Genomic DNA, 21,882 nt, shown 5'->3' with positions numbered 1-21,882 from the left:
GCTGATGAGTTCACTGTACACAGTGTAACGCTGACAGCTGAGTAGAGAAATTTTAATGTGCATGTAGAGGTAGATAACACTGCTTGGCTGCAGATCGCCCCCAATACAACTGCAGTTACTGCTCTCTAGTGGACCACATTGTCATTTATTAACATGTATATTATATTTGCACAACTACACATCAGTAACAGAACCAATGTTGTAGCAGTGTTAAGAACTAACTGCTCAGCCAGCATTAATAGCTCACTGCAAACAACAGTACGACAAGTGTAACATGAACAGCTGGGTAGAGACATTTTAAAGCGCATGTAGCGGTAGATAAAACTGTTTGGATGCAGATCACCCCCAATACAACTGCAGTTACTGCCCTCTCGTGGACCACATGGTCATTTATTAACATGTATAGCATATTTGCACAACGACACATCAGTAACAGAACCAATGTTGTAGCAGTGTTAAGAGCTAACTGCTCAGGCATAGCTTGCTGTAAACAACAGTACGGCAAGCGTATCACCAACAGCTGAGTAGAGACATTTTAGAGCGCATGCAGAGATATGCAGCTTCGAGGTGGCGTTCACGTTAAAAATAAACATCAGGATGTTGCCTACAGCCACAGTGGTTAATGTCAGTGTTTTTTTGACCCAATGCTAATTAGACAGCCCGGCGGTTATTTACTTTAGTACACTACAGGAGACTCCATGGTTAACTGAATAGAGGCGTTCACTGCAGCATTTATGGTACGTGTGCAGGTGTACTTAATCAAGTGTCCAGTTATTGCGCCGGAGCCGCAGGGCGAGTTTCCATTTATTGTTTTCGCCTATGGGAGGCAGTAAAAAAAGCGTGTTTAGTTGTCTAAATCTGGGCGCTCATGAAATATTAATGTGGCTGGGCAAACAACAGGATGTGTAATTATCATCAAACAGTACACGAGTGCACACAATGGCTGCAATCAAGCTTGCTCGCCGTCTCTCCGTCTGTCTGTCTGTCTATCAGCTCGCCCGCCACGAAGGTTAGCTTCCCTCCTACGCCGCTAATTCCTGTTGACCTTTTTTCTTGGCTGGATGTCTCAAAAAAAAAAAAATCCTGCAAAATGTTTATTAAATCACTTACGACACAATCAGCACGGGGCTGTCTAAAAATAAACAGCTTGTTGATGTTCTGTGTGTGTGTGTGTGTGTGTGTGTGTGCGTGTGCGTCACGTCTTCACACATACCCTGCCATGTTACGATGACACTGGCAAGCACTCAAAGACTCGACCGAGGCCTCAGAAAGCAAGCAAAGGAGAAGAAAAACGATGTGGAGTGTTTACGCGTTTGCCTTTAAACGTGCTGATTTCCCCTGATGACGCGCCGTGACTCAGCGACGCTTCGCAGTACTTTTTTGGGGGGGATTTTTATATATATATATATTTTTTTACCCCTTTAGAGGCACTTTGTTGGGGAAATGAGCGATAGCAGTGGAAACAAAATGAGGGCTGCACAATTGCCATCTCTAATCACAAGAGAGGGAACGCATCAATGCGCAGAAGAGCAGCACTACCGTTTGTTTGAGGACTCGGAAGTGGGTCGGAATGTTATATAATACAAGAAAGACTTTTGTTTTCATGTGGAGCACAAAACTTCCCTTGAAAGTTGAGTTATGGCGTTCCTAATTATCACACATGATGTCACCTCCACTTGTCTTGCACATGACTGCAAATGGAAGCCATAATATAACCTGCATGGCTTTTACTCCAACGCCCAACAGGAAATAATAGTCTTCGCGCGTAATGAAAAGGAAATATGGATTTAATCCGTGCCCCCGTGGGACGTCTTTATGATCAAATTAATTCTTGTTTAAGAGGTTCTATGACGGTTGGAGTCTGCAGCAGAGATGAGATAAGACAAGAATAATTCGTTTTCTATACCGCTGGAGGCAGGGTACACCCTGGACTGGTCACCTGTCAATCACAGGGCACATATAGACAAACACCCATTCACACTCGCAAGACCACCTATTGGTCATTTACTGTCAATTTAGAGTGTCCGAGCCAATAACTGAAGCCACTGCCCTCTTGTTGTGAGGCAGTATCACAAGTGATCAGTCTCACACAGCAGCTTTATCTACCTCTGCATGCACTTTAAAATGTTGCTATTCAGCTGTTTATGTGAAACTTATGCGTGTTACACTTGCGTCGTTAGACCTATTAATGCTGGCTGAGCAGTATTACAACATTGGTTCTGTTGCTGCTGTGTTGTGCATAATGCGTATTAAAAAATGTGGTCCACTAGATGGCAGTAACTGCATTTATAGTATTATGGGTGGTCTGCATCCAAGCAGCTTTATCTACCTCTGCATGCACTTTAAAATGTTCATACTCACTGTTGATGGTGAAACCCATGCGTGTTACACTTGCTGTACTGTTGCTTACAATGCACTCATCAGCGCTATTAATACTGGATGAGCAGATTGCTTCTTACCCAGATTACAACATTGGTTCTGCTGCTGCTGTGTTGCACAACAGGCATATTAAAAATGACCATGTGGTCGACTAGATGGCAGTAACTGTATTTGTAGTATTGTGGGTGTTCTGTATCCAGGCAGCTTTATCTACCTCTGCATGTGCTTTAAAATGTTGCTGCTCTGCTGTTGGTGTGAAACTCATGCATGTTACACTTGCTCTACTGTCATTTACAATTAACTTATCAGTGCTATTAATACTGGTTGAGCAGTTTGCTGCTTGCCGCTATTACAACATTGGTTCTATTGCTGCTGTGTTATGCAATATCCTTGTCAAAAAATGGCCAAGTGGTTCACTAGATTGCAGTAACTGCATTTGTAGAATTGTGGGTAGTCTGCAGCCAAGCAAGTTCATCTACCTCTGCATGCGCTTTAAAACGTTGCGGCTCAGTTGTTGGTGTGAAACTCCTACGTGTTACACTTTCTGTACTGTCGTTTACAATGAACTGATCAGGACTATTAATACTGGCTGAGCAGTTTACCGCTTGCTACTATTACAACATTGGTTCTGTTGCTGCTATGTTGTGCAACATATGCAAATGTACGCAAACGGTCCAATTAACACCACGCTTCAATTAACCGCAAAGTCCCCTATAGTAGCACAGTGTCTAAAGCAATCTGGCGTAAGAGGTCTTTTTAGTAGTGCTGCATAAAAAAAAACATCGGCATTAACAGCTATGGCTGTAGTCAACCTCCTGATGTAGTTTTTAGTAACTCCACAAGATGGCAGTTTCTAGTGGAACTATCACGAGTGGTCAGCATCCAAAGCAGCTTTATCTACCTCTCTGCATGCGCTTGAAATGTTGCTCCTCAGCTGTTGGTGTGGACCTCATGCGTGTAACTGCGATCACAACATTGGTTCTGTCACCGCTGTGCTGTGTAATATCTGTACTTGTTCATAAATGACCAGGCTGGCAATGAGCTACTTTTCCTTTCCGCTTTCTTATGCACTCCAAATCATTATTGAAGACAAAAATGGAACAGTGTGTATACTGACTGTTCAACAGCTTGTCTCTAGTTACAGAATTACTTCCAGTTAATGCCATCCTCTTGGTGGTTCAGGTAAACAAACGCCCCCGGCTATAATTAGAGCATTCATTGTAAGCACAAAACTTGTCAAAAGGTGACAAGACAAAAATATCTTTTTTTTTTTTTTTAATTCCCACTGGCACCAAAGTGTAGTGACATCTTGCTTTACACGTGTGCCATCTCTTCACAAAGTTGCATGTCAATCAGTGGCGCCGCTTTTGTGTGATCCTGCTCGCTAACAAACAAGAGAAACGAAACAAAAGTGAAGGCAAAATGAGGTGTGCTGGGCGAGTACATCAGGTCTATTTGTTTTTGTCAACAACGCTCTCCATCTTGGCCAGAGTGGTTTGTTTTGTCACTAAAAGTGTTTGGATTCAAGTAGAACACGCTCTTGAAGCCACACACACACACACACACACACACACACACACACATACAGTATATGGCATGCATGTTAAAAATGCAGCAGGTTTGAATGAGTGTTTTATTTTCCATCACTTTCATTCTCTCAGTCAAGAATTCATCTGCAGCTGAAATTGCTTTCTAAATCGTTTGACGGCGCTAATTAGCTCCATGATTACGCGCGGTGGGAGGAGACACCACCTCCCCCCTGCTCCCCGCCTGAACGTTAGGACTAATTTGGTTGAATATTCCGAACCCGTGTCCGCAATTAGGCTCATTTGCATATGTAATGGGTTGATTATGTTTGTATTCCCTGACTGCGTGGCTGACAGGCGCTTGTTTGGCGAGTAAGAGCAAACTGGCGCTAGCTGGGATGTTTCGGAGGATCGGTTGTGCGCACCGTGCGAGATATGTGGTGTTCCATTTAAATGACGTGCCCCAGTGGACATAAGCAAGGCTCGACTTTGGCCTCGCAGATGTTTTGTCCTCAGATTAAGCGTGGACGTAATCAGACAGACGTGCTGCGGCACAAATGGCAAAATAATCTGATTGCTGAAGAAAGATGGCAATAAAGTGTAAGAGTGTGCAGCTGAATTCATTCCAGTCGTCACCAACTGTCCCTGCCTGCTGTTTCTGCAGGACAACATAAAAAAAGAATTCCTCAGTGGACATGTTTTTGCCCTGGGGGGTACACAGAGCCAGTGACCAGGTCTCACTGGGTACACCTGCGCCTTCACAGTGGCGGACAACCGCAAATTGAGGTCGTGACCCCCCACCAGATCACTTTTTACAGCCCACTTCCTATTTGCTATTTGAAGAATACATATTCTATGTATGGAGTCTTCATTATTTTGCACTAATCAAGCACCTACTGTAGACACGAGTCAAAGACCCTCTATATGACAGGAGTACCCTGCTGTTTCTAAGGAGCTACTTCAAAAACAATCGTCAAAGATCCCCTAGATAACAAGATCACCCTACTGGAAAATTCTAGTCAAAGATCTTCTATATGACAAGAGGGCTGTGCTGTTTTTAAGGACCTTCTGTAAAATTCTAGTCAAAGATCCTCTACAGGAGAGGAGTGTTCTATGTTTTTAAAAACTACTGCAGAAAAATCTCGTCAAAAACCATCTGTATGTCAGGGGTCTGCTGTTTTTAAGGATCTACTGTAAAATCCTAGTCAACGATCATCTGTTTGTCCGGAATCTGATGTTGTTAAAGATCTACTGTAAAATTCTAGTCAAAAATCCTCTACAGGACAGGAGCGCTCCGCTGTTTTTAAGGATCTACTGTTAAATTCCAGTCAAAGATCCTCTATAGAACAGGAGCGCTCTGCTATTTTTAATGATCAACTGTCAAATTCCAGTCAGAGATTCTCTATTGGACAGGAGCGCTCTGCTGTTTTTAATGATCGACTGTCAAATTCTATAGGACAGGAGCGCTCTGCTGTTTTTAAGGATCGACTGTCAAATTCTAGTCAAAGATTCTCTACAGGACAGGAGCGCTCTGCTGTTTTTAAGGATCTACTGTCAAATTCTACTCAAAGATCCTCTATAGGACAGGAGCGCTCTGCTGTTTTTAAGAAACTCGTGCAAAAATCAAAGATTCTTTACAGGAGTCTGCTGTTTTTAAGCATTTACTGTAAAATTACTGTACAATTCTAGTCAAAGATGGTCTATACAAACTGACTCATCTGCTGTTTTTAAGGATCTGCTGCAAAAATGTACCGTTTATTTGCTTTGAGGGTGTTGACACCCTGGTAGTCGCTCGGTCATAGGGGCTAGCTGTCAAGTCATGCCTGTTGCCATGGCAACAGTCAAGTTTGTGAGTCATCCCCCATAACACCTTGCTTGTACAGCTACAGTACAATCAATAGAGATGATTGGAGAGCAGTATCAATAACTATTACAGTGAAGTAACAAGTACTACAAATGTGCATTTATATTTGTGTTTAAAGTAAACAAGAACACAGCTGATCTATATGCAATCTACATCTACAGCATATATATCTACACACAATCTGAGAAGTCATTTGCAATGTTTTGGCTGCAGCGCCTGAACATAATTTGATGAAGGGCGTGATTAGAGAAGTGTAATGAATAAATTAACTTGACCCCAAGCTGATGTCGCCCAGGAAGCTGTCAGCTCGGCCCGATCGATGCTCGAGCACGGCGTGACGAGACGCGTGCCCGGACTCCGTGAACTTTAAAGCGATGAATGCAAATACGGACACGAGTATTGTACAAAAGTGCAGCTAAGTGAGGCTCCAGGCATATTCTTTCACACCAAACTCATGCAAACCTGTGCCAATTCTTTGTTTATTAGCAAGATTACACAACAAAATCAGTCCTCTAACCTTTTGTGACGAGGCGGGCATGAACAATGTGGGAAAAACATGACATTCTGATGGAGATTTAGATTTGTTTTGGTTTGTGGTGACTCTACAAACACTCTGCAGTCAGTGCGCAACAACCAGGAAGTCAGATGATGTTGAAGCGGCCCTAAACCAGGATCAGTCCCATGGGCCGTGAGTCAGAACCAGACTGTGCAAGCTGTTTGTTTCCTTCTTTGTAACCGAACTGCACACGTCAAACAGTCTATTTCTCTAAAGTCTCTTTAAACATCAGCACGACCAACCAAGGAAGGAAGAATATGACATCTCGGAAATGACAACTTGGATGGAAAACACATCCCCATCTATCCCGTAACGCAATGGAAAGCTCACAGCCAATTTGAAGAGGCGAGCTGTCTAATTCTGACTTGTTTGGATTGGGACACTTTCCCCCATAGGGGAAAAAAATGGAGACGAAAATTGTCCGTTCCAGGGTCAAACTGTAGCTGTAATAACTGTCCAGTTGGTGTTTTTGTGACGTTTGAACATCCTTAACTGCCGTACAAGTGTGAAACAAACCCCAACAAAATAAGTAAAATGCTGATTAAATGAATTGAAATATTTAATTGTCAAAATAAGTTACGCCTAATATGAAATCTTTACAAATAGATTAAATAATAACGTAAGAAACAATAAAAATGGCATTCAAGTCTTATCTTTGAACATGCATGACTATGAAGACTTATTGCTTAAGCTTGTTTTTTGTTTGAGTCACGCAAAAAGCCAAAGAAAAAGCTACCAAAAAAAGTCATTCGAGGTTCACTGAATTGAGCGCTTGTGGCATTTAGAAGGATACGACCTTGGAGGGTGTTTCATTCCAGGGGTTCTGCTAAAAGCGTTCAACTAAATGTTACAACAAACACGCTAAATATGAACATGACTAATAATGGGCAATGGAAATAGTCCGTTCCAGGGTCAAGCTGTGGCCACAGAATGTTTTCAGTGGCATTCAAAAATTAACTATCACTCAAGTGTAAAAAGAAGATTATAATTACCGCCAAAAAATGTTAAAGGTAAAGTTCCAAACTTCATTTTCTTGACATTCTTAATGGTGACAAGTGTAAAAAGAAGTTAAGCCCCGCAAGACAATAAAACCAGTCTAGCTTAACGTTGAACACGCATATGGTGACGCTTACTTGCTATCGTCATGTCATTTCCTAAGTGTTGCAAAAAAAAAAAAAAAAAAAAAAAGCCACGAAAAGCCAGAGAAAAAGCACAAAAATAACACCCTTTGAAGGTCACTGCATTGACGACCTCAGGGGCGAGAGACTTCAGAGGTTCCACTGAATAGGTGCCGTCTACGTTGAGATTAATGTGAACAATGAAAGTAATGGAAATAGTCCGTTTCAGGGTACAACTGTGGCGATCATAACTTAACATGACTGAACTGTCATTAAAGTGACAGTGAGGGTGCAACAACAAGACGCCCTTCTCCAGATGTTTTATTCATGCTACTTCCACATACAGTTTACGCTATCATATTTTTTCTGACCGCGCACCGGGCTCGGTGCAGATAACAAGGAAGGGGCCCGAGGGGTTGGGGGTGGGGTGTAGAAGGTGGCAAGGCAAACACCGCAGGATGTAATGGAAGCTATCATGGCGCTTAGCGGGGAGAGAGGTGACCAAAGGTCTGCTGGTGATGACATGGAAAGTGTGATGTGATGCAACCGCTAATTGGACCTCGCGGGGTGTTGACGCAAGCCCGTTTGGGTTCAGTTTGTAGTGCTAACAGAGAAAAGATGCGATGACGCGAGAGTTTTTGGTCAGACAACACCACTATACTGTACATGCTGCATTCAAAACGGCTGGGAAATGGTACATCTGATCCAGTTCAAGTGGAACGTAAATTCGAGCTCCGTGGTTGCCACTATTGTTGCATTCTGTCGCATTTCTTGGATGGTTTGGACTTTGAGGAGAGTACAAACATCCCAGTTTATTCAAATGCAGCATCAGCATGGCTGCTGCCAATAAAATATATCTTTATCTCCATCTGCTTTCCGCTTCTTAGCTAGCCACATGCTAATGGAAACATTTATTGAAGACAGCATTTAAAAGTAGTCTCTCCAAATCTGAATGTTTAAAGTTAAGCTAGACTAGTTTTATGGTTTTTACGGGGCTTCATTTCTTCCTACACTTGTGTCACCCATTAAGATTGTCATTAAAACTTCACCTTTTACGCATTTTGATTTTATATACTTGTTTTTTTGGGCCACTCATCTTTGCAAACTTGCTGTAATTCAGCCACATTGGAGGGTTTTCCAGCATGAAGCGCCTTTTTAAGGCCATGCCACAGCATCTCAATAGGATTCAGGTCAGGACTTTGACTAGGCCACTCCAAAGTCTTCATTTTGTTTTTCTTCAGCCATTCAGAGGTGGACTTGCTGGTGTGTTTTGGATCATTGTCCTGCTGCAGAACCCAAGTTGGTTTCAGCTTGAGGTCACCAACAGATGGCCGGACATTCTCCTTCAGGATTTTTTGGTAGACAGCAGAATTCATGGTTCCATTTATCACAGCAAGTCTTCCAGGTCCTGAAGCAGCAAAATAGCCCAGACCATCACACTACCACCACCATATTTTACTGTTGGTATGATGTTCTTTTTCTGAAATGCGGCATTACTTTTATGCCAGATGTAATGGGACACACACCTTCCAAAAAGTTAAACTTTTATCTCATCGGACCACAGAGTATTTTCCCAAAGGTCTTGGGGATCATCAAGATGTTTTCTGGCAAAAGTGAGATGAGCCTTCATGTTCTTTTTGTTCAGCAGTGGTTTTGGTCTTCGAACTCTGCCATGCAGGGCGTTAATTCCCAGTGTCTTTCTTATGGTGGAGTCATGAACACTGACCTTAACTGAGGAAAGTGAGGCCTGCTTGCAGTTCTTTGGATGTTGTTGTGCGGTCTTTTGTGACCTCTTGGACGAGTTGTTGCTGCGCTCTTGGGGTCATTTTGGTTTGCCGGCCACTCCTGAGACAGTCCACCACTGTTCCATGTTTTCGCCATTTGTGGATAATGGCTCTCGCTGTGGTTGGCTGGAGTCCCAAAGCTTTCAAAATGGCTTTATAACCTTTTCCACACTGGTAGATCTCAATTAATCTCAGTTATGTTTTAACAGGGGAGGCAATCACTTTTTCACACAGGGCCATGTAGGTTTGGATTTTTTTTCCTCCCTTAATAATAAAAAGTTCCATTTAAAAACTGCATTTTTTGTTCAGTTGTGTTGTCACTGACTAATATTTACATTTCTTTGATGATCTGAAACATTAAAGTGTGAAAAACATGCAAAACTAACAAACAAAAAAATCCCACCACTGTAGCATGTTGTGTTTTTATAAAAGTTGCTTTTTCTTCGGCTTTTTGTGACTCTGTAACGACTCCGGAAGAAAACTTGTGTGTAATAGTTTGTGCTCTGTTAAAAGTGGAGCTAATACGCATAACAACAAAGTGGAACCAGTTAATGTGATCCATGATTTCTGGTATTCCATCTTCCTGAACTCAAACAAACCAAAAAGGATATTTGGGAAAACCCACAAAATGACAAAATGAAGATGTACAGTATGCCTGGTTGGTCTGTTCTAGAACATCTGTGACTCCAGGTGGGCGCTCAACCCGACTAAACAGGTCTGGCAGGAACCCAAGCACCCAAAAACACCTTCTGTAATCCCTCTATCCATCAGGGGGTGCCTTATATTTGGGCCAGGGGAGGGTTCAAATATTAAAAACACCTCCCAGTATGATGCAACACAGTTTACACTACAACCACAAACATAAACACACTCTTAAATTATTATCCCTTTGATAGCAAGCGTTATTATCTTTAAAAAGACTTAATTTTCTCTGCAAGTCGTGCATTGGGTGTACCTAATGAGGTGGCCAGTGAGTGTAAAGCTCATCTGCTGATGCTGCTGACGCTGCCATTCACCTTTCACATTTCATAAAATGAAAGCACTTCTAGTGGACGGCCGTTCTTGCAAAATAGAAGCCTTTGTTTACGTCACCGTGTCCCTTTATTGCATGTTTTTGCAGTATTTAATCTCCAAAGTAGGGGGGAAATGTCTTCCTCCTTGTGGACACAGAAAACAAAAACCCAGTCCACCTAGCATCATCTATCCACCAAAAACAAAAACATCCCAAAAAAAGCAAAAGCATATGAAAAAAAAACAACAAACCTGTAAAGCTCGGCTGTAAGAAAAGTCCCAACGTCCCCAAAAAGGACTCCAAAGAAGTCAAAGCATGGTTGGGCTCCAGCGAGAAGACGTTTAAAATGACAAAAGTGGGAGGCAACAAACCACAGCGCAAAATGCAAACCAAAGCAACAAAGAAATACTACAAAAAATTAAAAATGAAAGATAAAAATGAGAAACATTTTGGTAAAAATCTCAACAATGACTGAAAACCGCTGCAGGCTCTCAGCCCTGGAAAGCAAAGTGCAAGTGACGCGTGCACGAGCACAGCCATCAGGACAAGTACATGCTGGAAACTTGAAAAAAAAAAAAAAAAAAAAGACAAAAAAAAGACAAAAAAAACCCACCACGTCAATGCTTTAATTAAACATCAGCAAAAGGAGAAAAAAATAAAAATGGAGGGGAGGAAATAAAAAAAAAAAGAGGACGCTGACAAAAAAAGCACAAATGTACTCACCGAGCGGGAGTAAAAGCTTGCTTAAAAACGAGCTGAAAAGAGTCAATGGCGCTGCGGTGATGGTGTGTGTGTGCTCTACAAGCTGCCTGCTGTCATGTGACCCAGTCGCCGGGCTGATGGAGGAGGTCCGCGGAGGTAAAGCAGCTAGCTAGTCCTTATCGCGCCATCTCTCCCCGCTATGTGTGCCTTCTATTTGGACGATGATGCTGCCTTCCCTCCCTCTCTTTTAAAGACGACGTGAGCGCCACATCGCTCCAGCCGCCGGATGCGCTTTTCTCCGTGTGTGTGTGTGTGTGTGTGTGTGTGTGTGTGTGTGTGTGTGTGCTCTCAAGAGACACGATTGGACGGGCAGGCAGGGAGGGAGGAGGGAGGATGAGGGTGTTACATGGGTGTACCAGCATTCAGACATTTGAGCACCGTTGGAGAGGTGGGAGCTGTCCACGGTGCTGATTGCGGTGCTGGGGAAATAGACACCTCCCTGGCCAGTCCATTAGGTACACCTCCAATGCAAAACAACATGAGTATCTAATACTCTGACCCTCGGATAGACATAAATGAGCAACCAAGTAGAAACATTTGGGATCCAGTCTGCCCCCATGAAGCGGCTTGTGCATAAATCATAAATACAGAGATGTTCCCGCCCCCTTTTGCAGCTGGGACAGTGTCCACCCAAGAGGTGTGAGGTCACTGACCTGGGCTTGTTCTTCAACGCCAAACCCCTCCAAGCATGCCTTCATGGACCTTGCTTTGTGCACTGGGAACAGAAACATTTCCCGCAAAGTTGGAAGCAAAGAATTGTCCACAAATTTAAAATAATTGATATCAAATTGATTCATTGTTTAAGGAAGAGATGGGTCACAATTCGGTAATTATAGTAGAATTTACCTTAACAGCAAAGAGAGCGGGGCATTAATGGGAGGGAAGGTGTAGGATACCCATGTGAATAATGATTTGGAGTGCATGAGAAAGTGGAACCGGAAAATGTAGTTGTCTCTGACCACAGCGCCGTTCATTAACAACACGGCAGCAACAGAACCGATGTTGTAATAGCAGTAAGGAGCAAACGGCCCAGCCAGCATTAATAGCAATTATTTGATTGATTGATTTTTTTATTATTATGACTGGAAAAATATATTTTTAATTCCAAAAAAATACATAGATGTAAATAGACTGTGCTTCACTGAATAGAGGTGTTAACCGGAGATTTTTTTTTTGCTTTGGAAAGCACCCGATGACCCAATAGGAGACTCTTGTTTTAAATTATATTTATTTCTATTAATTTATTGATTATTACTACTTTTTTAAAATTGGGATTTAAATTTTTTTTAAAAAAAAGGTAAATAGATTAACTGAATGGAATCATTAATTGTAGAATGTTTTGGGCTTTTGGAGACCCGGTAATTATATTATATATATATATATATATATATATATATATAAATTAATTTGATATATATTTTTTTGTTTTTGTAGAACACCCGATAACTACAGTAGATTCTTGTTTTTTAGATATTTTTTTACATTTCTATTTATTTATTAACAGACTGCGATTAACTGAAAGAGGCTTAACTGGAGAATTTAACACGAAAATGTTTAGAACAGTACGAAAAAACCCCTTGATGTCATACAAAGTCATCTATCATGATTTTATTTTGGTGTGGTTGGTGTTCGTTTGTGCAAGGGACCCCCCCACAAAGGATTGCCGTCATGTTGTCGCTCTTGATAGCATTCTGAATTTGGAACAGCCGAGTGGTTTCATGCAAAAGTCTCCCTCATTTATTAAACAAACTCACCTGGGAGGTGCATGTTGTTGCTCAGTGTAGCATGCAGGGAGGGGGTGGGCGGCGGGGTGGGGTGTAATCATGTGTTATTGATGCACTGGCCCCTGACGCCACTTGTCATGACACACAAAAAGACTGCCGTCGCCCCCCCCACATGCATCCATCATAAGCTGCGTCTCATTTAAGCCTGTGGTGTCCTTATTCAGAGATCACATTCCTCGCGTCTCCTCTGGCGGGACACGTGCGGTCTCGCCGCGGTCGTAAAAAGCGAAGACGGCTGACAGGCGGCGGGTAATTAAGGACGCCCGTGGGTGATCGCGATCCCAAGACCTCAGAATGGATAATTCCTTGTAATCCAATAAGACACTCCATAGCAATAGGAGTCATGATAAGGCACATGCGCCAAATTGATGCTGACACTGTCTTTTAGTCGTCCCTCAATCTTCAGTCTTCTACCGCGTTCTGACACAACTGTTTCCTTCCAACAGTCTTATCTGTCCCCAGTGCACACAGCAAGGTCCATTAAGCCATCTTTGGAGGAGTTTGGTGCGGGGGAACGCGCACAGGTCCAACATCAGTGACCTCTTACCTCAGAAAAAGAGGACATCAATCCCCACAGACGGAGACCCTGCAGCATCTTGGAGAAAGTCTTGCAGGGAGAAACCTCGATCAAATTACTTTCAAGTTCCATTGTCATGAAGGAGAGCGAAATAATTGGTTTGGGAAACAGCAGGCGAGGAAGGGGAGCAGAGGTGCCGGCGAGCGGAGGTGTCATGCGATGCGGTTAGCTTGTTAACAGCAGACGTGTTAATTGACACACCACACTGACGCCCGTTTCCATCTCGCCGCGGCACGGGAGGGCGAGATGACCTTTTCACCACAAAGCGAGGAGCAACACGGGAGAGGAAGAGTGTGTGAACACACACACGCACACATGATTTTAAACTAGTATACAGTCATCCCTCGTTTATCGCCGTTAATTGGCTCCAGACCCGACCACGATAAGTGAATTTCCGCAATGTAAGATTCAATATTAATAAATGGAACATTTTTGTAGCTACAACATAGAAAACCAGTCTTGATCATTATTAGAGACCTGTAGATATGAAATAACACCCCTGTAGTCACCTCCACACTCCTATTGTTCTTGGTTTACAACACACTGCTCAACTGTAATGCACAGGCTATGGGATCACGGCAGGGACACAAGAGACGGCCATGGCTGGAACTATTAGCAAGCTAGCGAGCTAACGAGTTAGCCTCCAATTTATTTACTGTATTCTAAAGTTAAGAAAGGACTGACAACACAGTGGGAAAGGAGTACAAAGAAGCCAAAAAATTACCACTTCCACAAAAATTACTTTCACTCTGTCGGACGTGCCAGATTGCCTCCATGCAGTGCGACGGTAATCTGATGTCATGTCTCAATAATGGAACATTACTGATGTCTTTCAATATTTTTTCACCATTAACTCATTCAACGCCAAAGACAGAATAGACATAATAAAAATAGGTGATGACACAAGTGCACAACGAAAGAGGTCATGTTTCATGCAGTTTTAAGCCATAAAAACAGCCACAAGGTGGCAAAAGTGCTATGATAAGAGCTTGGCATGGCTCTTTTCATGTGTTAACGCACTCGGCAGCAAGGAGGAAGTGAGAGAGCGTGGAGGAGTGTAGCGTGCAGAAGGTTACGCATTGTAGGGAAATTTTAACGCATGCACACACACACACACAAATGTGAAAAATGTAAATAGTTATGGTGGTATATTTGTGAATTAATTGTTATTTTGATGTAAAACAACCCTTTTTTGTGTTGTCTATGTTGTGGTCGGGCTGCACGGTGGTCTAGTGGTTAGCATTTTGGCCACACAGCCACAGTCAGGAGATCGGGAAGACCTGGGTTAGAATCTCCGTTGGGCATTTCTGTGTGGAGTTTGCATGTTCTCCCCATGTGTGTGTGGGTTTTCTCCGGGTATTCCGGTTTCCTCCCACATTCCAAAAACATGCATGCTAGGTCAATTGGAGACTCTAAATTATCCATAGGTATGAATGTGAGTGTGAATGGTTGTTTGTCTATATCTGCCCTGCCATTGGCTGGCGACCAGTCCAGGGTGTATCCCGCCTCTCGCCCAAAGTCAGCTGGGATAGGCTCCAGCATACCCCCGCGACCCTAATGAGGATAAGCGGCATCGAAGATGTATGGATGGATGTTGTGGTGCAGTTGTTTAGCTATTTGAGCTGTCACAAAAGCAAAAAAATTGTGTCAATGTGAAAGTTCTGCTTGAAATGTATCTTTTCACAAGAAGCTGTTTTTCTCCCTTGTTTAGTTGGGAACTGATATTTTCCGGAAACTTACCAATGTTCTACTGCTGATTACTAAAAAAACGGAAAAAGGTAGAAGCAAACTTTTTTTTTTTCCTGAAGAGTCAAATCTTTCCTTTGGTAGGTTCCATGTTTATATAGCCATAGAACACAATGTTCTGCGTGCCTTGAAAAATCAGTCAAAATTGTCGAAAATGGCATGGATTGAATGAGTTAATAGTCCATAGTCGACCACGAAACAGCAATCACTTATTAATTAATTAATTTGTGAAAAACCGTGATATAGCGAGGGAGCGATAATCGAACCGCAATATTGCGAGGGGCGACTGTTACGTTGTTGTATGTGATATATGGCTATTACACTGGAAGTGTACAGTTACAGTGTTCATGCGTTAACAGTTAAAAGTGTGCTTCTTGGAGAGTCTGTCAGACAAAAACACAGCTCATTAGCATTAAAGCTACAGACACACAACTATTTACCAGTAAAGCTGACTAAAAGCGCTTTTAAACTGTCTAAATTCCAGCATGAAGGCTAGATTGTGGACAACACTCTTCCAATACACTATTGTGGGACCGCTGAGGTTTAGCATGCATCTCCTGCCACCACAAGGGGGCACTAACAAACGAGCATAAATTAACAGAGTGGTGTGAAAAAGTGTTTGCCCCTTCCTGATTTCTTATTTTTTTGCATGTTTGTCACACTTAAATGTTTCAGATCATCCAACAAATTGAAATATTAGTCAATGACAACACAGCTGAACACAAAATGCAGTTTTTAAATGAAACTTTTTATTACTCAAGGAGAAAAAAAGTGATTGCCCCCTGTTAAAACATAACTTAACTGAGACTAATTGAGATCTATCCATACTAAAAAGGTTATAAAGCCATTTCTCAAGCTTTGGGACTCCAGCAAACCACAGTGAGAGCCATTATCCACAAATGGCAAAAACATGGAACATTGGTGAACCTTCCCAGGAGTGGCCGGCCAACCAAAATGACCCCGAGAGCGCAGCGAAAACCCATCTAAGAGGTCACAAAAGACCCCACAACAACATCCAAAGAACTGCAGGCCTCACTTGCCTCAGTTAAGGTCAGTGTTCAAGACACTGGGCAAAAACAACTGCATGGCAGAGATCCAAGACCAAAACCACTATGATGTTATATATGATGTTATATAACGCCGCATTTCAGAAAAAGAACATCATACCAACAGTAAAATATGGTGGTGGTAGTGTGATGGTCTGGGGCTGTTTTGGTGCATCCTCCAATTTGGCTGAATTACAACAATTCTGCAAAGATGAGTAGCCCAAAAATCCTCCACAGCGCTGTAAGAGACTCATTGCAAGTTATCACAAACGCTTGATTGCAGTTGTTGCTGCTAAGGGTGGCCCAACCAGTTATTAGGTTTAGGGGGCAATCACTTTTTCACACAGGGCCATGTAGGTTTGGATTTTTTTTCTCCCTTAATAATGCAAAGTTGCATTTAAAACTGCATTTTTTGTTCAGTTGTGTTGTGGCTGACTTATATTTCAATTTGTTTGATGATCTGAAACATTTAAGTGTGACAAACATGCAGGAAAACAAAAGGAATCAGGAAGGGGGCAAACACTTTTTCACACCACTGTAAGTACACAAGGCAGCTAGCGTGACTTTGTTGTTTTACATGTTGAATAAACGCACAACGCAGTTCGCTGCAAGCCGTTTTCCTGGCCTGTTCATTCCAGTGTGAGAGTTAATTAACAATTGTAACACAAAGCCACCTCATCGGGCTTCTATTGTGGCTATTTGTGGGTCGCGATAAAAAAAAAAATCTTCAACAATGATTTATTCATTGCACTTTTTCCACAATAAATGTAATTACAAACACTAGCATAGCCCGGAGCGTGGGGAAAAACAAAATGAAACCAAGCTGATTCTTTAGGCAAACTCCACTTAAGCGTGTAAGTAAGGTCTAATTAAGAAGCGGGGCGGCTTTATTACTAATCATGACGCACACGCAGCCTTAACGAGCACACGGTCACGAGCGCGCAAAAGGCCAAATATAGACTTTTAACACTCCAACTACAAACATGACATCTTTTTCACAACTTTTACTCTTACTTTTCATAAATTGCCAAAGAAGAGACGGCGCTAATTAGCGCCGTGTATCAGAGAACTCAACAAAAGATGATGTAGTGCGTTTATCCATGGGGGAATTTTCAGCTTATATGCTTGCTATGTGAATATTAAATCAAGTGTAAGGCTTAGCATCTGATTAGCAACCACTTGAATGGATTCCCCTTTTTTCTTTCTTTTCATTGCAGCTTGATTGGGAAGAACCAAGGAATTGTAGCCACTCTATGCGGCTTGTTTCACAACAATTAGTGTCAGGAAAAGTGTACTTTTTACTTTTGCCGACTTGTTTATGCGTTAGTTAGGAGGACTGCACAAACTTTACAAGGACAAGCAGAAAACCAACATTATTTCTTTATTTTTCTTAAGCACTTGCAATAAGCTGAAACCTCTAAAGTCTGGGTTCCCAGAGTGGGGTGCGCGTACCCCCGGGGGTACGGCGATTGTCATGGGGGTACGTGGATAAAAATAAAAAGCAATTGGCGCTGAACACTCACAATTACGAGTGCGCCTGAACGCCTCACGCCGCAAGCAGAACGGAGCAGAAAGGAGACAGAGCATGAAGATGTACATTGCTCTGTGTGCACCACATGAACAAATAAGTACGTTTGATGATTAGTTTGTGCATTAAGTTTCACGACCCACGGGTTAGCCTGCGTGACAGCTTCCACTTTTTAGTTCCTGTTTTATGCTCTTATTTTGGCAGCGCTTCCTGTTTTGCCTGGTCTATGTCCGCCTGCTTATAGCTTATATATTATATGTCCGCCTCACAATGTCACCATGCAAAATATACATTTTTGTCCCGGACATATTAAAAAATGACTTATGTTCAGTATTTCAAGTTAATTAAGATAAAAAGGCTTATATTTGTTAAGTGCAGGAGTAGGGGGTACACGGCTTCAGATCAAAAGTAATGTCTGAAGGGGTTTGTGACGGTAAAAAGTTTAGGAACCACTGCTCTGAAGAACTGGGACTTAAATGCAGGGCTGTTCACCTGGCACATGAACAGCATCAGACTGGGCTTTGCATTTTTGTTCAATTAGAGAATCTTTTTGCAATAGATTCCCAAAAACAGAGTGCTCCTGTCATATAGAGAATCCTTGACTAGTGTTTTTGTAGTCGATCCTTACAGGGCCTTAAAAACAGCAGAGAATTTCTGTCGCATAAAGGATCTTTGACTAGTGTTTTTGAAATGCGTTCTTTTTTCATTTCCTCTTGTCCTTGTCCAATAGCTTTGGTTGTTTTGAGGGTGCTGTGTTCCGCTATCGCGAAAGTACAGCGCCACCGGTCCGAGATCATGCCTCCAACCAACACGTACTTAAAAACAGCAGAGCGTTTCTGTCCCAGAGGATCTTTAACCAGTGTTTTTGAAGTCGGGCCTTAAAAACAGCAGAGCGTTTCTGTCATATAGAGGATCTTTGACTCGTGTTTTTGCAGCAGGGCCTCAAAAACATCATGAGCGCTTTTGTTATATGGAAGATTTTTGGCGAGTGATGAGTGTTTTTGCAGTTGATTCCAAAACAAACAGCAGTGCTCCTGTCCTGCAGAGGATCTTTGACTTGTGCATTTGCTCTAAGTCCTTAAAAAGAGCAGAGCGCTCCTGTCATTTAGAGAATCTTTGACTGGCGTAAAACATATTCTTTTGCACTGCGGAGCATCGGTTTTTGTACGCCCCGGTTTTCAACGCAAATTATTGCCAAAAATATGTTTGGGTTTTCTTACGACCAAACTGGTTTGTTTTCGCACGTATCACTCCGTAGAACCGAGTGTCCAAACAAAGCATCCATGTGTTGGTGAGTCCGTCTCTGTGAAGAATAGTGGTTCTTTTAAGGACACGTACCCGTAACCTCGCCACCTGGTTTCAAGCAGCTTACCAAAGGGTCAAAAATATGTTCTATTATATTTTTATACCCTAACTGTTCAATTCAGACACCATGCTTCAATTCATGACAAATCACCACCTAATAGACCAAAGACAACGGCTGCACGGTTTGAGTGGAGACCTGCTTTGTAAATAAAGTACCAAATAAATGTTGGCAGTCGTATAAATGAGACAGAAATAGGCCACCTCTCCTTTCTTTCAGTCACAGTAGCTTTAATAGTGATGAAAGTTGGAGTGCAGCCAATAGTTAATGTTAATGTTCTCGCAAAACAAGCTTGTTGAGTTTGTTTGGGTTGAAAATAAGTGCTCCAAAAATGAGCAGCTCTCGGAAGAAGGTTGGCGACCGATCCTGGCCAGGGAATCCTTTTCAGTTGGTGAGGTACCGGGAGCCGTTTCTAATATTTTGGCAACGCACGCCGCATGTGGCCATGCGCAGGTGTCGCCGTGTTTCCACGCTTTCTATGTCAATTTGTGGCTCACGTGTGGACATGCACGCTTTGCAGCGCCCAGCACGCACCGCTCTGATTGGCTGGCGGAGCGCATGATGCCTCTTTCATATTTTGCCAGGGAGCGTCCTCATGTGTACACACCGGCAGCGGTGTGGGGGATACACTGAAAACATCCCCCGCTCCTTTGAAAACTTTCTCAAGGACAAAGCAAACAATTAGCATGACGCGGCGCAGACATTGCGGAATGAATTCATCTCTTCTGGTTGACACATTGTTCCTTTATTAGTTTTCCAATTAAGGACATCGCGCTATCAATCACACAAGTTGCTTCATTATCTCGCCGCCCTCATCAGGGGACTCATTGTTTGGGATAAATGAAGGTCATCAGGGGCACTGAGGCTTCTTTGGAACAATATTCCCTCATTTAGCAGCACACACACATCAGAATGTAAAATTTCGGGAGTGAACATCATAGTAAGTACACATAGAGTGATGTAGTACAACAGGATTGCGCCATTTTCTATTCTGGGACAGGGAGGATCTATTCCAGGGGTGTCCAAACTTTTTCCAGGGAGGGCCACATACTAAAAAAATGACAGAATCCAAGGGCCACTTTGATATTTTGTAAGATATGCTAAGAAATTTTATATATTTCAAGGAAAAAACTGCATCTCAGCTTTGTGGTCGAGGTGAAAAAGCCCATTATTAATACAAACCTCAGTATTTGCTGTTTTTCCCCATTTGTGCTGTTGTTTTATTTATTTTGAAACTTTCTTCGTAAATAATCTTCTCATAATATTGCGACTTTATTCCCATAATATCAGAACGTTTTGCCCAACCTAATTTTCCAAAACTGACAACCTTATTTTGTTTTGTTTCTCATGATTTAAGTACTTTATGCTATTAAAATGACGTTGTCATTGACAAATGCAAGTTCATTCCTGTAAAACCGCGACTTTTTTCTCTTAATGTTTTTACTTTATTTGCATGAAATTACAGCTGTTTATTCCATTTTTTATTTTCCCACTATTTCAACTTTCTTCTTGTAAATTTTGTTCTCGCAATTATGACTTTATTCCCATAATATTTAGACTTTATTCTGGTAGCATTCGAAATTTTTCCCGCAACCTAATTTTCCAAAAATTACAACTTTATTCTTTGTTTGTTTTTCTTCTGCCTTTCTTAAAAAAATAACGTCTTTATTTTCTTTAATATTCGAATTTTATGCTACTAAAATGATGTTATTTTTCCTCATAATATTATGAATTTTCTGGTTAAAGTACAACTTTTTTCTTAATATTTTGACTTTATTCAGGTAAAATTACTGCCGATTTTTTTTCCCCATTTTTGCTGTTGTTGTTTTTTTTGTTTTCTTGTTAGAATTCTATTTTTATAATATGCCGCGAGGCCAATAAAACAACAACTGCCCGGGCTGCACTTTGGACACTCCTGATCTATTTATTCTATTGTGGCTCAAACAGCAGAAAAACAAAATAAATTACTAAAAAAACATAAACTATGTTTAAAAACTTCATTGGCAGGCTGCTTCCTAGTTCATAGAAGATGATTTAATAGGACTGAATGGGGGGGGGCTGTACCTTCGTAGCTCTAATAGCAAAACAACACAACCCATTGGTCCCAAACTAATAAAAACTACTTCCTGGTTCGCACAAAATCACAAACTACATGTGGGTGGTAACATATTTGATGCTGGGAGAGGGGGAGCTGTTCTAGGGGGGCTCAAACAGCAAAAAGACCAAATAAATTCCTCCAAAAAATAAACTAACTAAATAAAAAGCTACTTCCTGCTTCATAGAGGTTGCCATAATGCGACCAGATGGTACCATTTTTCATTCTGGGGCGGCAGCTGCGTTCAACTTTTTGTCACATTTAGCTAAAAAAAGACTTTGGGAATTGACCCCATGCAACCAAAGTTGGTAGCTTCCTCCCCGCTTCTTCCCACAATGCATCAGCTCGTCTTCAGCGCGCCCCGATTAAGTGCTCTCTCACACAGCTTAAACGCTGCTTATTGGATTTACTCCTAAAGCTCCCTCATATTCTAAATACGCTCACAAAAAATATAAACGCAACACTTTTTCTTTTTGCTCCCATTTTTCATTTGCTGAACTTAAAGATGCCAAACCTTTTCTGTGTACGCAAACGGCCCATCTCTCTGAAACACTGTTCACAAATCATCAATGTTAGTGCCAGGTGTGGCGTATCAAGACGCTGATTAGACAGCATGTGCCTGAGCCTGGCCACAGTAAAAGGTCACTCCAAAATGTGCAGTTCCCGTCAGTACCACTATTTGCCTTAAACACCAGATGTTTGCAGCGTCCAGGAATTGTGGACAGATCCTTGCAACATGGGG

The 21,882-nt window shown here is 42.0% G+C and overlaps 1 protein-coding gene across 7 annotated transcripts in view; it reads right to left on the bottom strand.

The window, feature by feature from the left end:
* The window catches only part of LOC129173933 (RNA-binding Raly-like protein), a 170,774-nt gene that overhangs the window by 61,171 nt on the left and 87,721 nt on the right, over window positions 1-21,882 (bottom strand). For 2 of the 7 annotated variants that reach the window (XM_054765315.1, XM_054765321.1), the window contains exon 1: window positions 10,963-11,234. The exons of 2 other annotated variants lie outside the window; for them this stretch is intronic. The gene's annotated coding sequence lies outside the window, so the exon portion shown is untranslated. Of the gene's footprint in view, window positions 1-10,182; window positions 11,235-21,882 lie in introns of those variants that run through there. 3 more of the 7 variants (XM_054765316.1, XM_054765318.1, XM_054765320.1) reach the window with 3 other exon arrangements.

The sequence above is a fragment of the Dunckerocampus dactyliophorus genome, chromosome 21, assembly GCF_027744805.1.
Source record: "Dunckerocampus dactyliophorus isolate RoL2022-P2 chromosome 21, RoL_Ddac_1.1, whole genome shotgun sequence".
Classification (NCBI taxonomy): domain Eukaryota; kingdom Metazoa; phylum Chordata; class Actinopteri; order Syngnathiformes; family Syngnathidae; genus Dunckerocampus; species Dunckerocampus dactyliophorus.
Note: the sequence above shows the minus strand (reverse complement) of the source record. Positions and strands in the feature narration are given on the sequence as shown.